This window comes from Lepidochelys kempii, chromosome 1 (assembly GCF_965140285.1).
Source record: "Lepidochelys kempii isolate rLepKem1 chromosome 1, rLepKem1.hap1, whole genome shotgun sequence".
NCBI lineage: Eukaryota > Metazoa > Chordata > Testudines > Cheloniidae > Lepidochelys > Lepidochelys kempii.
The window spans coordinates 259,902,518-259,916,498 of NC_136380.1; the positions used below are offsets into that span (position 1 = coordinate 259,902,518).

Consider the following 13,981-nt stretch of genomic DNA (forward strand, 5'->3'; position numbering starts at 1 on the left):
TGCAAAATTTAATAATTGCAAGGGGAGGGGAAATGAACAGGCAAAAAGCCAGAGAGAGAGGCATTTTCAGTTGAGATTTTTAATGGTCGTGGAACTGAGCTGCCTTCTCTGCTCTAAGCGTGGTCCTTCCAGGTCAGCGCTGGGGCACATTTGCAGAGCTGTAAGGAGAAGCCTGTACCCGCTGCTCCCTATTAAATAAGTCAGAGCATGAATATAGGAAGGAGGGATTTGCCATGCTGGATCAGACCCATGTCCCACCTAGTCCGGTATCCTGTCTCCAATAGTGACCGACACCAGATATATCCCTTCTAAAATGAGTTAGTATTAACTGCTATAAATGTCCGACCCCTTGTTGAATCTTGCTATGTTTTTGGCCTCAATGATCTCCTGTTGTAACAGGTCCTACAGTTTAAATACACATGGTATGAAAAAGCATATTGATTTTGCCACCTTTTAACATCATTGCATGCCCCCTTGCTCTTGTGTGATGAGACAGAGAGAACAGAAGCTCTGCTCTACCTCCTTGATGCCAGTCACTATTTCATAGATTTCTGTCATGTTGTCCCATTTTATTTGTCTCCTTTCTAAGGGTAACAATCCCAATCTTTTCCTTCTTTCTTGTCATTCATCTCTTTTTCAGGCCCTGGATAATTTTCATTGCCATTCTCTGAACCCCCTTTAATTCTGCAATATCCTTTTTGAGATTGGGTAACCAGCCTTTTGTGGGAGAGCTTTTCAAAAGCCTTTTGGAAACATACATAAATTACATCAACCAGTTTTCCTTTATCCCCTATTTTGACACATTTAAAGAATTCTAAGATTAGTGAGACACAATTTTCCTTTGCAGAATCATGATCTTCCTGATGTTTTGTTTTGTTCTGTTTTTAATTAGCAGTTCAGCCAGTTTGCTAGGACCAATGTAAGGCTTACTGGTCCATAATTCCCTGGATCTCTTCTAGAGACTTTTCTAAACATAGGTGCAAAATTTGCCGCTCTGCAATCCTCTGGTACTGTAGTTGTTAATGAGAGATTGCTTGTTTTTTGTTAGCAGCTGAGCCACTTCATTCTAAGCTCCTTCAGACCTCTTGGATGTATACAACTCGGGCTTGATGACTTATTGGTTTTTAACTTATCAGTGTGTTCCATCACCTCTTCTTCTGACATCTCAGTCTCTGGTAGTGCCTCACCTTTATTATCAGAAAAGGGTAGAAAAGTGATGAGAGAGCAAGTCTAAAACAGGGGGAAACTCTGAATTGGATTATGAAATGAAAGGCAAGCCAGAGGAGTTGTTCGAGTGCAAGAGTGGTGTGGTGACTATTCTCTGACTATGGGAAGAGTTGGGGAGCAACGTTCTGAAATCTGGATCTTGAGGAAGCAACAGAGAAGAAAGTCAAGGCAAGAAGATGTGAAGGTCTGGACGGGGATTTTGACACAGATATTCAGTGGGAGGGTGAATCCTGGGAAAGAGTAATAATTAATACTTATCCGCTGTATAACGCTTTCCATCTAGCTATCTCAAAGCACTTTAGATGTCTGGCTAATGCTGAAAGAGACCAATAGGTACTAATGGACAGTAAGTTAGACAAGAGGTTGCTAAGCAATATGTCAAAAGAGAAGCTCAGTGCAATTTTGAGCTGCATGCATAGAGACATATCACAGAGCTGGGAGGTAACAGCCTGTCTCGGCACAGGGCTGATGCCACCACACCTGGAAGATTGTGTTCAGCTCTGCACTCCTCATTACCAGACAGCTGAGACAAGCTGGAGGGAGTTCAGAGAAGTGAAAATGCTCAGAGGGCTTGAAGGATTGATTTTTTATTTTTTATTTTTTTTTAAGTACAGATGGCTTGGTTTAGCAACAACTGACAGGGAACAAGGTTGTGGTGTACTGAGGACTCTTGGAATTGCAAGCTATCTCTTTAAGAGTGGGGGTTGGGGTGGGGTGTTCCTGGTCCTGCTTACAGGTGAGGGGGCTCTGTAAAGAAGTGTCTGGGAGCAAGAGACAGCAAGCAAGGTGGGAGAGAGTTGTGCCTCTCTGCTTGGGAACAGCCGGTTCTCTGTGTTTTGGGGTATTATCCTTCTGAAGTCTGAGAAATAAAGTAGTATTACATTGCAACCTTCCAGCAAAAGTATTTGTTTTTATCTAACTTCTGTGTATATGCTGTGAACATAACAGGGAAAACTGGCACCAAGTATGGGATTTAAAAAAAAAAAGAGGAAGAGAGAAAAGATAAAATGGCTATATATGGCAATATGGACAGTTTCCAATGTAATGAACAAGAGGAAGATTTTGCAACTTGTATTCAGAGACTTGAGCTGTAAGAGCCTACAGTATGAAAGGTGTAGATCTCAAAGAGGGATAAGATTTATTTAAAATAGAACATCGGCTAGGGACTTGTAAATGAGTAAAGAGATGAAATAAAAGGAAGATTTTAGCTAAATAGTCTAATGCGCTTCCTGGCTGTGAGATGTGTCATGCATAGAGATTCCACTGCTTGTGACATTTAAAACAGGAAAATGTGTTGTGCCCCAGGGAAATGGGCTGGACAGTGTAATAGCTCTTTCCGGCCTCTCACTTCTGTGTTTCTATGAAAAGAACAGTGGATCAAGTGTTGAACTGAGGCAGAACATAGGAATTGTCATCTAGGATGAGACCTGAGGTCCTTCTAGCCCATTATAGTGGCCAGCCCCAGATGCTTTAGACCTCCACAGCAGGCAGGGGTATTGGCGGAATTACTGGTGCAGAGGTGGAGTGGAAGCAGACGGAGCAATGGAGCTGCAATAAGAAAAAAAAAACCCAGAGAAGACATCTACAGAGCAGCAACAAGAGACACCCGCGCAGATCTCTGGAAGGATGGAATAATTCAGTGGTTAAGGTTGCACTAGCGAAGGAGACTGAAGAGAGAAAAGAATCCCACAGCAGCAGAAGATGAGATCGTTACACCAGGCTGCTTCTGTGTTGTGGCTCTGCCAGAACCAAGCCTGAAATCAGTCTAGGATATCGTCATATTGAAACCAAGAGGGGGCTGCTTTTTGGAGGACTTTTCTGAGAAGGGGAACGTTAGAAATAGGGTCAGATTAAGTGTGCGTCAGGGTGAACAGGAGGAGAGTGAACATTGACAGATTTTAAAGAGTTGAGGAGAAAGTAACAGAAGAATTGGTCCTGCTTTGAGCAGGGGGTTGGACTAGATGACCTCCTGAGGTCCCTTCCAACCCTGATATTCTATGATTCTAAGAAAAGAAATGGTTGACAATTGCAATAATAGGAGAGTGGAGGAAACCAAATTATAACAGTGGGGTGCAAGGACCTAGATATGAAGAATGCTCCAGGGCAAGAAGGAAGAAATAATTGGTTGGGAGGAGTGAGGGGAGTTGTTGGAGGAGGCAATATTAAAGTGAATTAGAGCAATCTTCTATTTAAAGGAAGTGACATGTTCTAGCCATTCAAAAACAAATGCATGCAAGCTTCAGTTACATTACCTGTATACACACCTCTCCCACTATATGTATTAATGAAGTGAGTAGAAGATTAATCAGGAATAACAGTGCTTTTGAAATTGGCTGCTGTTCAATTTTCCTGGACCACAGAACTCTTTGGCACTGTAAAGGGGTCCACTCACCACATACATGCCTCCTTGTCGCTAGGTCTGGGAATTAACTCTTGTCCCATCTGGTGCCCCCTTCTGTCGTTTACTCACGCTATGACCCCTGTGTCTCTCGGTGACTTGGGGTGCTCCCTCTTCATGACTCAGTTGTCTGGCCAGGTCACTATATAGTCGTCCCCCCCCCTCTTCTGAGTAAGAGTCCCACCGGATAAGCTGTCCAAATGCTGTCTCAAACAGCCTTCCATTCCAAGTCTCCAGGTCCTGTCCCACTTTGCCAGTACCTGGAGGGGGAACCTGGGCCCACCTGCAACTTTGGGTTCCAGCCCAGGAACCCTGTGACTAGCAGTCCAGGTCTGCTCAGTCTCAGGCCTGGTCTACACAACGAGTTTGTGTCAGATTTTGCAGCGTTAAATCGAATTAACTGTGCACCCGTCCACACAACGAAGCCATTTTTTTCGACATAAAGGGCTCTTAAAACTGATTTCTGTACTCCTCCCCAATGAGGGGATTAGCGCTGAAATAGACATTGCTGTTTCGAATTAGGGTTAGCGTGGACGCAATTTGAAGGTATTGGCCTCCATGAGCTATCCCACAGTGCATCATTGTGACTGCCCTGGACAGCACTCTGAACTCGGATGCACTGGCCAGGTTTACAGGAAAAGCCCCAGGAACTTTTGAATCTCATTTCCTATTTGGCCAGGCAAGCTCATCAGCACAGGTGATCATGCAGTCCCAGAATCGAAAAAGAGCTCCAGCATGGACCAAACAGGAGGTACTGGATCTGATCGCTGTATGGGGAGAGGAATCCATGCTATCAGAACTACGTTCCAAAAGATGAAATGCCAAAACATTTCAAAAAATCTCCGAGGCCATGAGGGACAGAGGCTACAGCAGGGATGCAACACAGTGCCGCGTGAAAGTTAAGGAGCTCAGACAAGCATACCAGAAAACCAAAGAATCAAACAGATGCTCCGGGACAGAGCCCCAGACATGCCATTTCTACTCTGAGCTGCATGCAATTCTACGGAGGGCTGCCACCACTACCCCACCCCTGTCCATGGACTCTGATGATAGAGTACTCTTTGCCATGCCTGAGGATTTTGCAGATAGGGAAGATGATGAGGAGGAGAAGGACGAGCACACAGCACACCGTTCTTCCCGACAGCCAGGATCTTTTTATCATCCTGACTGAAACACCCTCCCAACCCAACAAAGCCAGAGAAGGGATCTCTGGTGAGTGTACCTTTTAAAAATATAATACATGTTATAAAAGCAAGTGTTTTTTAATGATTAAGTAGCCCTGAGGACGTGGGATGCATTCATGGCCAGTACAGCTACTGGAAAAGTCTGTTAACGTGTCTGGGGATGGAGCGGAAATCTTCCAGGGACATCTCCATGAAGCTCTCCTGGAGGTACTCTAAAAGCCTTTGCAGAAGGTTTCTGGGGAGAGCAGCCTTATTCTGTCTGCCATGGTAGGACACTTTACCATGCCATGCTAGTAGCAAGTAATCTGGTATCATTGCATGACAAAGCCTGGCAGTGTATGGTCCCGGTGTTTGCTGGCATTCAAGCAACATCTGTTCTTTATCTCTCTTGTGTTATCCTCAGGAGAGTGATATCGTTCATGGTAACCTGGTTGAAATAGGGGAATTTAATTAAGGGGACAGTCAGAGGTGGCCATTCCTACTGGGCTGTTTGCCTGTGGCTGAAAAGAAATCCTCCCCGCAGTTAGCCACGCAGTCGGGGGTGGGGGGAGGGCATTGGCGCCAAGCTGTTCGCGTTTGTCTAGCAGGGATCTTCTCTTATTACCAACCACGTGGTGGGGGGAGGGGTAAAGCGATCATCCCAGAGAATTGGATGGGGGGAGGGGGTTAGTTTGGTTTCTGCTGCTGCATGTTAACAGGAAAACCACAGCACTAAATGGCCAACTCAATGTGCTTTGCTTGGTATGGGAGAGGAGGGCGCTGCTGTTATGAAGGTTGCAGAAGCCGAAAGACTATGGCTTACCATGGCCACCTGCAAGCCGAATTCTGTTGCCCGGCACTGCGTGTGTGATCTCTAACACCAAAGCCACAGGCACTCAATATAAGATGCAAAATGCGACCTTGTACCAAAATCACATGTGCTATGTAATGTGAATAATGTTGTTCACTGTGAAAGAGTATAGCCATTGTTCTGTAAAATGTATCTTTTAAAATACTTCACTCCCTTTTTTTCCTCCAGCAGCTGCAAATGTTTCAAGCCTCCCTCCTCCATCCCAAAGGCTATCTCAGATAAGGTGGCAAAAAAAAACGCAAGCATGATGAAATGTTCTCTGAGCTCATGCAGTCGTCCGGCACTGACAGAGCTCAGCAGAACGTGTGGAGGGACACAATAGCAGAGTATAGGAAAGTGGCCAATGAACGTGAGGAGAGGTGGCAGCAGGAAGATCAGAGGAGGCATGAGGCAATGCTGGGGCTACTGCGGGATCAAATGGACATGCTCCGGCATCTGGTGGAGGTTCATGAACGGCAGCAGGATCACAGACTGCCACTGCAGCCTCTGTTTAACTGCCCTCCTTCCTCCCCAAGTTCCATAGCCTCCTCAGCCAGACGCCCAAGAAGACGGCGGGGGAGGCTCCGGGCACCCAACCACTCCACCCCAGTGGACAGCCCAAGCAACAGAAGGCTGTCATTCAAGAAGTTTTAAAATGGCCTTTTCCTTCCCTCCTTCCCTCCTTCCCTCCTTCCCTCCTCCCCTCCTCCCACACCCCACCTGGGCTACCTTGTGAGTTATCTCCCTAGTTTTATAATCAATTAATAAAGAATACATGTTTTTTAAATGATAGTGACTTTATTTCCTTTGCAAGCAAGCTGTGATTGAAGGGGGGAGGGCGGATGGCTTTCAGAGAATTTAGAGGCAAACAAGGGGGTGGGTTTTCATCAAGGAGAAACAAACAGAAGTGTCACACAGTACCCTGGCCAGTCATTAAACTGGTTTTCAAAGCTTCTCTGATGCGCACTGCACCCTCCTGTGCTCTTCTAACCGCCCTGGTGTCTGGCTGTGTGTATTCAGCAGCCAGGCGATTTGTATCAACCTCCCACCCCGCCATAAACGTCTCCCCTTTACTCTCACAGAGATTGTGGAGCGCCCAGCAAGCAGCATTAACAATGGGAATATTGGTTTCGCTGAGGTCTGAGCGAGTCAGTAAACTGCGCCAGCGACCCTTTAAACGTCCAAATGCACACTCTACCACCATTCTGCACTTGCTCAGTCTATAGTTGTACAGCTCCTTACTACTGTCCAGGGTGCCTGTGTACGGCTTCATGAGCCAGGGCATTAAGGGTCCCCAAGGATAACTATAGGCATTTCAACATCCCCAACAGTTATTTTCTGGTCTGGGAAGTAAATCCCTTCCTGCAGATGTTTAAACAGACCAGAGTTCCTGAAGACGCGAGCGTAATGAACCTTTCTCTGCCATCCCATGTTGATGTTGGTGAAACGTCCCTTGTGATCCACCAGTGCTTGCAGCACCATTGAAAAGTGCCCCTTGCGGTTTATGTACTGGCTGCCCTGGTGGTCCGGTCCCAAGATAGGGATATGGGTTCCGTCTATAGCCCCACCACAGTTGGGGAATCTCATCGCAGCAAAGCCATCCACTATGACCTGCACATTTCCCAAAGTCACTACCCTTGATAGCAGCAGCTCAATGATTGTGTTGGCTACTTGCATCACAGCAACCCCCACAGTAGATTTGCCCACTCCAAATTGATTACTGGCTGACCGGTAGCTGTCTGGAGTTGCAAGCTTCCACAGGGCTATTGCCACTCGCTTATGAACTGTGAGGGCTGCTCTCATCTTGGTATTCTTGCGCTTCAGGGCAGGGGAAAGCAAGTCACAAAGTTCCATGAAAGTGCCCTTATGCATGTGAAAGTTTCGCAGCCACTGGGAATCATCCCAAACCTGCAACACTATGCGGTCCCACCACTCTGTGCTTGTTTCCTGGGCCCAGAATCGGCGTTCCACAGCATGAGACTTCCCCACTAACACCATGATCTCCAAATTGCTGGGGACCACAGTTTTAGAGAAATCTGTGTTCGTGTCCTCATCACCGCTCTTCCGTTGCCTCCTCGCCTGGTTTTTCAGGTGCTGGTTCTACATAAACTGCACGATTATGCGCGAGGTGTTTACAATGGTCATAACTGCTGCGGTAAGCTGAACGGGCTCCATGCTTGCTGTTCTATGTTGTCTGCTCGGGCAATCCAGGGAAAAGGGCGCAAAATGATTGTCTGCTGTTGCTTTCACGGAGGGAGGGAGGGTTGACTGACGACATTTACACATAACCACCCATGAGAAATTTTTGGCCCCATCAGGCATTGGGAGCTCAGCCCAGAATTCCAATGGGCAGCGGGGACTGGGGGAACTGTGGAATAGCTACCCACAGTGCACCGCTTGGATTGTCGATGCTTGCCATGGTACTGTGGACACACACCGCTGAATTAATGTGCTTAGTGTGGACGCATGCACTTGACTTTATACAATATGTTCCCAAAAATCGACTTTTGTAAAATCGGAGTACTTTCGTAGTGTAGACATAAGGTCAGACTCTGTTGCTGTTTCCCTGGGCCCCTTCCTACCCCACCCTTCTATCTCCTTGCCTATCTCTAGGTTTTCCATCAGAGATTCCTCTGCTCCTGGTAGCTACTTCAGCTTCTTTGGTCTCTTTCCAGACTCCCCAGTTCAGGGCAGGACTCCCGGGGCTTACTCTCCCCATGGATCTCCTCCTTGTTCCTAGTCAACTCCCTTTCCATCTAGGAAGTGACCTCCCTGTCGCCCCTTCCTCCTCTCACTTGGTTATCCTATTCCAGCTCCTCCGCCAACTGGGCTTCATCTGCCGTTAGATCCTATCAATCCCTGGTTCCCCTCCAGGTACAGCATCTCAGGTTAATTGGCCCTCCCTGGGCCACATAAACTTGCTCAGGGCTTGTGTGGGGTGGACGTCCCAGCACAGGACTCAGGTCACATAAACTGGACCAATATTGCCATAGGGGTTTGTTTTCCAACTGAAAGGTTGGCAGAGCAATGACTGAGGTGGAATTTGATAGCTGTTTGTAAGGTTTCAGAGTAGCAGCCGTGTTAGTCTGTATCCGCAAAAAGAATGCATCCAATGACGTGAGCTGTAGCTCATGAAAGATTATGCTCAAATAAATTTGTTAGTCTCTAAGGTGCCACAAATCCTCCTTTTCTTTCTGTTTGTAAGTGTTTGTAAAGGTGTATAAACCCTAACATTCATTGGATTTATATAAACCCTTATAATAATGTCTGTGTTATTCTCCATTCCATTTCTTATCCATCCTAACTTGTTGCTTGATTTTTTTTACTGCAAATGCACACTGATCTGAGGTCTGCATTAAGCTATCTACAGTGAAACGCAGGTCCCCTTTTTTGGGTCGATATAGTTAATTTAGAACCCTGTAAGGTAAACAAGTAGTTTAACTTTTCTCCTCCACTGTGCATTACTTTGTATTTTGTGACATTAAAGTTAATCTCTCATTGTGATGCCCATTCACCTAGCTTGGTTAGGTCTCTCTGAAGTTCTTCACAGCCCTTTTTGGTGCTGACTAACCTAAATAACTTTGCTGTCATATGCTCATTTTTCTACCTCATTGCTCAGTTCCCTTTCCAGATCATCAATAAATATATTAAACATGGGACCCAGAGCAGAACCTAGGAGTACCTCATGGTTAGCCTTCTGTCATGATGAAAACTGATCATTTAATCTTATTCCTTGATATCTGTCTTTTAGCCAGTTTTTGATCCATGCCAGTATTATGCCTCTCAGCCAATGATTACTTAATGTTTTTAATAGCCTCTTGTATGGGACTTTTTGAAAAGCCTTTTGGAAACCAAAATAAATTAAGCCAACCAATTCTCCTTTATCCATTACTTTGATCCATTCAAAGAATTTTAAGAGATTAGTAGAACACAGTTTTCCTGTGCAGATTCTGGTGTGACCCTATCAGACCTATGATCTTCTAAATGTTTTGTTGTTCTATTTTTAATTGTCATTTCAACCATTTTGCGAGGTACAAATGTAAGACTTGCTGGTCTGTAATTCCCTGGATCACCCCTAGACCTTTAAAAAAATTTTTGAATGAGACATTGCTTGTAGCTCAGCTACTTCATACTAAGTTCCTTCAGAACTCTAGAATGTATATAGCCTGGCCTTGGTGACTTATTACTTTTTAAGTTATCTCTTTGCTCCAGCACATTGTCTTCTGTCATCTCAATCTCCAAAAGTAACTCATCTTTGTTACCAGGGAAGAACAGGACCAGGGTAGATATCTCCCCAGTATTCTCTGTGGTGAAGACTGGTACAAAAATAATTTAGCTTCTCAGCATTACCCTCATCTTCCTTAGTTGCTCTCTTTAACCCCTGTTGACCCAGTGGGCCCGCCAATTCTTTTGCAGATATGAAAGGATTCACTCACTGCTAGGGGTGCCTCCTCCTGGCTGCTCTGGGGATCAGCTCTTTCCAGGTCCAACACCCCCTTCTGCTGCTCACTGCACACCCTGTCATCTCTCTCTCACTCTCTGTGACTCAGGGTGCTCCAGCTTTGCGGCTTGGCCCTTTGGCTCGGTCACTATAGTTCTCCCCTTCTGGGGTAACAGTCACTTGGGACCAGCTGTCTGGTTTTCACCTCCAGTGCTCCTGTGCCACTTCCCAGTGGCTGACTGGGGAACCCAGGACTGCCCTCTACACTGGGTTCCAACCCAGGGACCCTATAACAAGCAGACAAGGTCCGCACAGTCCTACCCCTTGCTGCTCTTTCACTCAGCTTCTTCCTGCCTAGCTTTCTCAGGCTTCCTTTCCCCACAACTCCCCTGGGGTTGACCCTTCTTCTAGTGTTAGAATACCAAGGCTTATTCTGTCTCTTGGGTTTTCACCTCCCCTCCTCTCTGCATCAGAGAGTGACTGCAGACTCTCTCCCTGCAGCCCCCTTCTGCTGGAAACTTCCTGGCTTTATAATTGATCCTATTCCAGCCCATCTGAGCCTGGCTCTCCCTTAGGCCCACATTAACCCTTTCAGGGCCCATGTGGGGTACACACCCCAGCACAAGGCTTTCTGCTTCTGATGTACTTAAAGAATCTCTCGTTTTTACACCATTAGCTATTTGCTCTTTGAATGTCTTTTTGGCCCTTCTCATTTCACTTTTTCTTACTACCAGCTGTAATTTATTTTCCTGTTTATTGGCTTCACTAGGGTCCAGTTTTCAAATGTAGATGGATTTCTGTTTGGCATGAATAGCCTGTCAATGCTTGCCCTATTTAATCATTTTGGCTTCCTTCTTTTTGCACAGCAGTCTGCATGTCTTTTGAGACTCTATTATTGTTTTCTTAGCATCATCCATGCCACCGTTAGGGATTTTACTTCCTTTCCTTTAACTTTAGGGCCTTTTGGCCTAACTTTCTCATTTTAATGAACTCTCCCTTACTAAAGTTTAGTGTCCCTTTGTAGTACTGTATCTGCCCCGGGGTACATTGAACCCAGGGCCGGCTCTACAGGTTTTGCTGCCCCAAGCAGTGAAAAAAAAAAAAAGTGCCACATAGGCGGCAAAAGGAAGAAGCTGCCGCTGATTTGCCGCCGTGGCCGGCCACGGGGAGAAGCTGCTACCTATTTGCTGTGGCGGCGGGCGGCACAGGGGAGCTGCTGCTGCGGCCGGTGGAACCGCCACTCCTTTCTAACTCCCGCCCCAAACACCTGCTTGGAACGCTGGTGCCTGGAGCCGGCCCTGATTGAACCTAATTATGTTGTGGACCCTATTAAATAGTAGCTCACTTACTGTCAACTTCTTGAATTTGCTCCTCTGTGTTACTTAAGATGAAGTCAAGAACAGTCTCTCTTGTGTGCTGTAGAATTAGCTGTTCTAAGAAGCAATAATTTAAAGTGTTGAAAAACTGTCATGCCATTTGAGCATTTATAGGTCGGAAGTTCAACTCATTATATTTTTTAGTTAGATTTTACTGCTGCTTGGATTTCTTTCATAATTCTGCATTCAATTTCCTTTTCTTGATCTGGAGTTTGGGCCTATATTTACATTCTTATTGCTTGGTATTTCTATCCATATAGATTCAACTGTGTCGTCTTCTTCACTCAGAATTTTTTATCTCACTAGATTCAATGGAATCTTTTAAGGTGCAGCACTACTTTGGCCTAGTCTGTCTTTCCTATATAGTTTGCTACCAGATATTACAATATCCCACTGGTCTTTGTCATTCCACTAAGTTTCCACTTTTCACAAAACGGTCACTCCATATCTGACCTCTCAGTCCTTGTCCTCAAAGGAAACCTGCACACCTTCAAAAGACGACTCAGGGAGTAGGAACTCGTAACTTTGCTAGCTACTAAAAATCATGGACTCAATAAAGACACTGGATTTATGGTTTAACTCACAAACCTCCCTTTTTTGTCCATAACTGCAGAAGTGTTAATGGGCCACTTCACCTTGAATGGTCTTTTGTAATGTGTTAACACCTTATGCTTAATCTGAAGAGCTCTTTGCAAGCTCAGAAGCTTGTTTTTCACCAACAGAAGTTGGTCTATAAAAGATTTAAAAATTTTATTAAGATGTTTAAAAAAAATTGAACTGTGCAGAGTTTAAGCGTAGAAGTTTCTGGTTATCAGGGAATAATGTACAGATTATCAAGGGGTACAAAATTCAGATAAGATCAGATGGCGTAAGGAATACATAATCTGCAATAACCCTGATTGGGGGTAAAAGTACAGACATTGAGATATGAGGGTATGTTGTTCATATAATGGCTATATTCAGGTGTGGAGTATAATGAGTGGATACGATGATGATGATGGATTGACCCTCATTTGGTGAGATTTAACGTTCAGTGAATTTATGGTTCCAGTTCACATGGTCCAACGGACAAAGTCTCTCTGTCCCTTTCTCGTAGTTGATGCATGATGTCACTCCAGCTCATACCTCCTGGTACTGTCGATGGCCTGTGATGTGTTTGATGTAGATGTCCCTGGACCACTGGATGGTGTCTGAGACCATGAGGCACCGCAGGAGCCATGCAGGTCCACAGCACACGGTCGTTGCAGGGGTCCCAGGTGCCCAGGGCTCCGATGATCAGGGCGTCCATCTGCACCTCGTAGCCCTTTGCTCTCAGGGTGTCGGCCAGGGGAGCGTACTTTTCCAGCTTGTGAGCTTGGGCTTCATGAAAGGCCACAGTCCTGTTCTCAAAGGAGACCGTGACGTCGACGAGGATGATCTTTTTCTGGGCCTCATTGGTGACGACGACGTCCCCTCACCCACCTTGTCTCACCAAGTTTCTGTCATTCCTATTGTATCCCTAAATCACCATCTATTGGAAGGCATTCCAGTTCATCTAGAAAGCAGCACTGTCTGTGACACAAAGATAGACGAGTCAGAAAGCAATGAAAGCTTATGCTCTAATAAATTGGTTAGTCTCTAAGGTGCCACAAGTCCTCCTTTTCTTTTTGCGAATACAGACTAACACGGCTGTTACTCTGAAACCAGCGTATATTGTATCTCCCTCCATTGTTGGGGAGAATATACAAGTGTGACCTGATAGATCTTTCCCATTCCTCATTTCTACGAGCCAGGCTGAGATGTTGAGACTGTGTTTTCTTAGCTGTGTTTTCTTAGCTTTCTTTTCTTTAACAATCAAATGTTTGAAATTTTTATCTGCTGAATGTACTGCTTGTGAAAGTGAGAGTTGGAGACAGAAATACTGTGAGGCAGGGCCTGTGCTAGTTTCCCAGAACCCCCAGCCTTCTCTTCCATACAGTGCTGCCTGGGCAATGCAAAGATGACCTATAAATCCTCTTGCTGTCCCAATGCCAGCATTCCCATGTAGCTCGAACCTGCATCCCCCGCCTTGCTCCGCTCCTGGGCCCACCTCCTACCAGGTTTTCCCAACGCACTTCATTTACGACCCGCAGCACCTGTGGTTATTCCAGTCCTGCGATTCCCATATAGCTGTGCCAATAAATCTTAGCCCTTCCCTGCAGTAGTCCCTGATAATTCTGTTCCTGGGCTTTCCACACACAGCTCTGATACTGCACCTCAGGCCTGCCCAGTATCACTCCCCGTCCTCTCCCCTTTTCCTGCTTTACGTCTTCCTGCTCTGTGGAATGTGCCAGGGCTGAGCCATCACTGGAATGAGTTGACTTGGGCTTGCAGAAAACCTGTGTACATATCCTCTCTGCTCCTCCCCCCTCCAATCCTCACCATTCTTCAAACTAGCTGTTCCCTTGAAGGAAGATCAAACCTACAGACAGGGGAGGAGGAAGGGATTAGTGAATGCCTGGTGAATGGAATAGCTAGGGCTTGCAGTGATTTTTTTCCCCTGTGTGG

The 13,981-nt window shown here is 45.8% G+C and overlaps 1 long non-coding RNA gene across 1 annotated transcript; it reads left to right on the forward strand.

Moving 5' to 3' along the window:
• Positions 1–4,339: 4,339 nt before the first annotated feature.
• LOC140906465 (uncharacterized) lies at positions 4,340–6,425 on the forward strand. The gene is made up of 2 exons (XR_012157117.1): positions 4,340–4,837; positions 5,828–6,425. It is a non-coding gene; the product is annotated as an uncharacterized LOC140906465 (long non-coding RNA).
• The last annotated feature ends 7,556 nt before the right edge of the window (positions 6,426–13,981 follow it).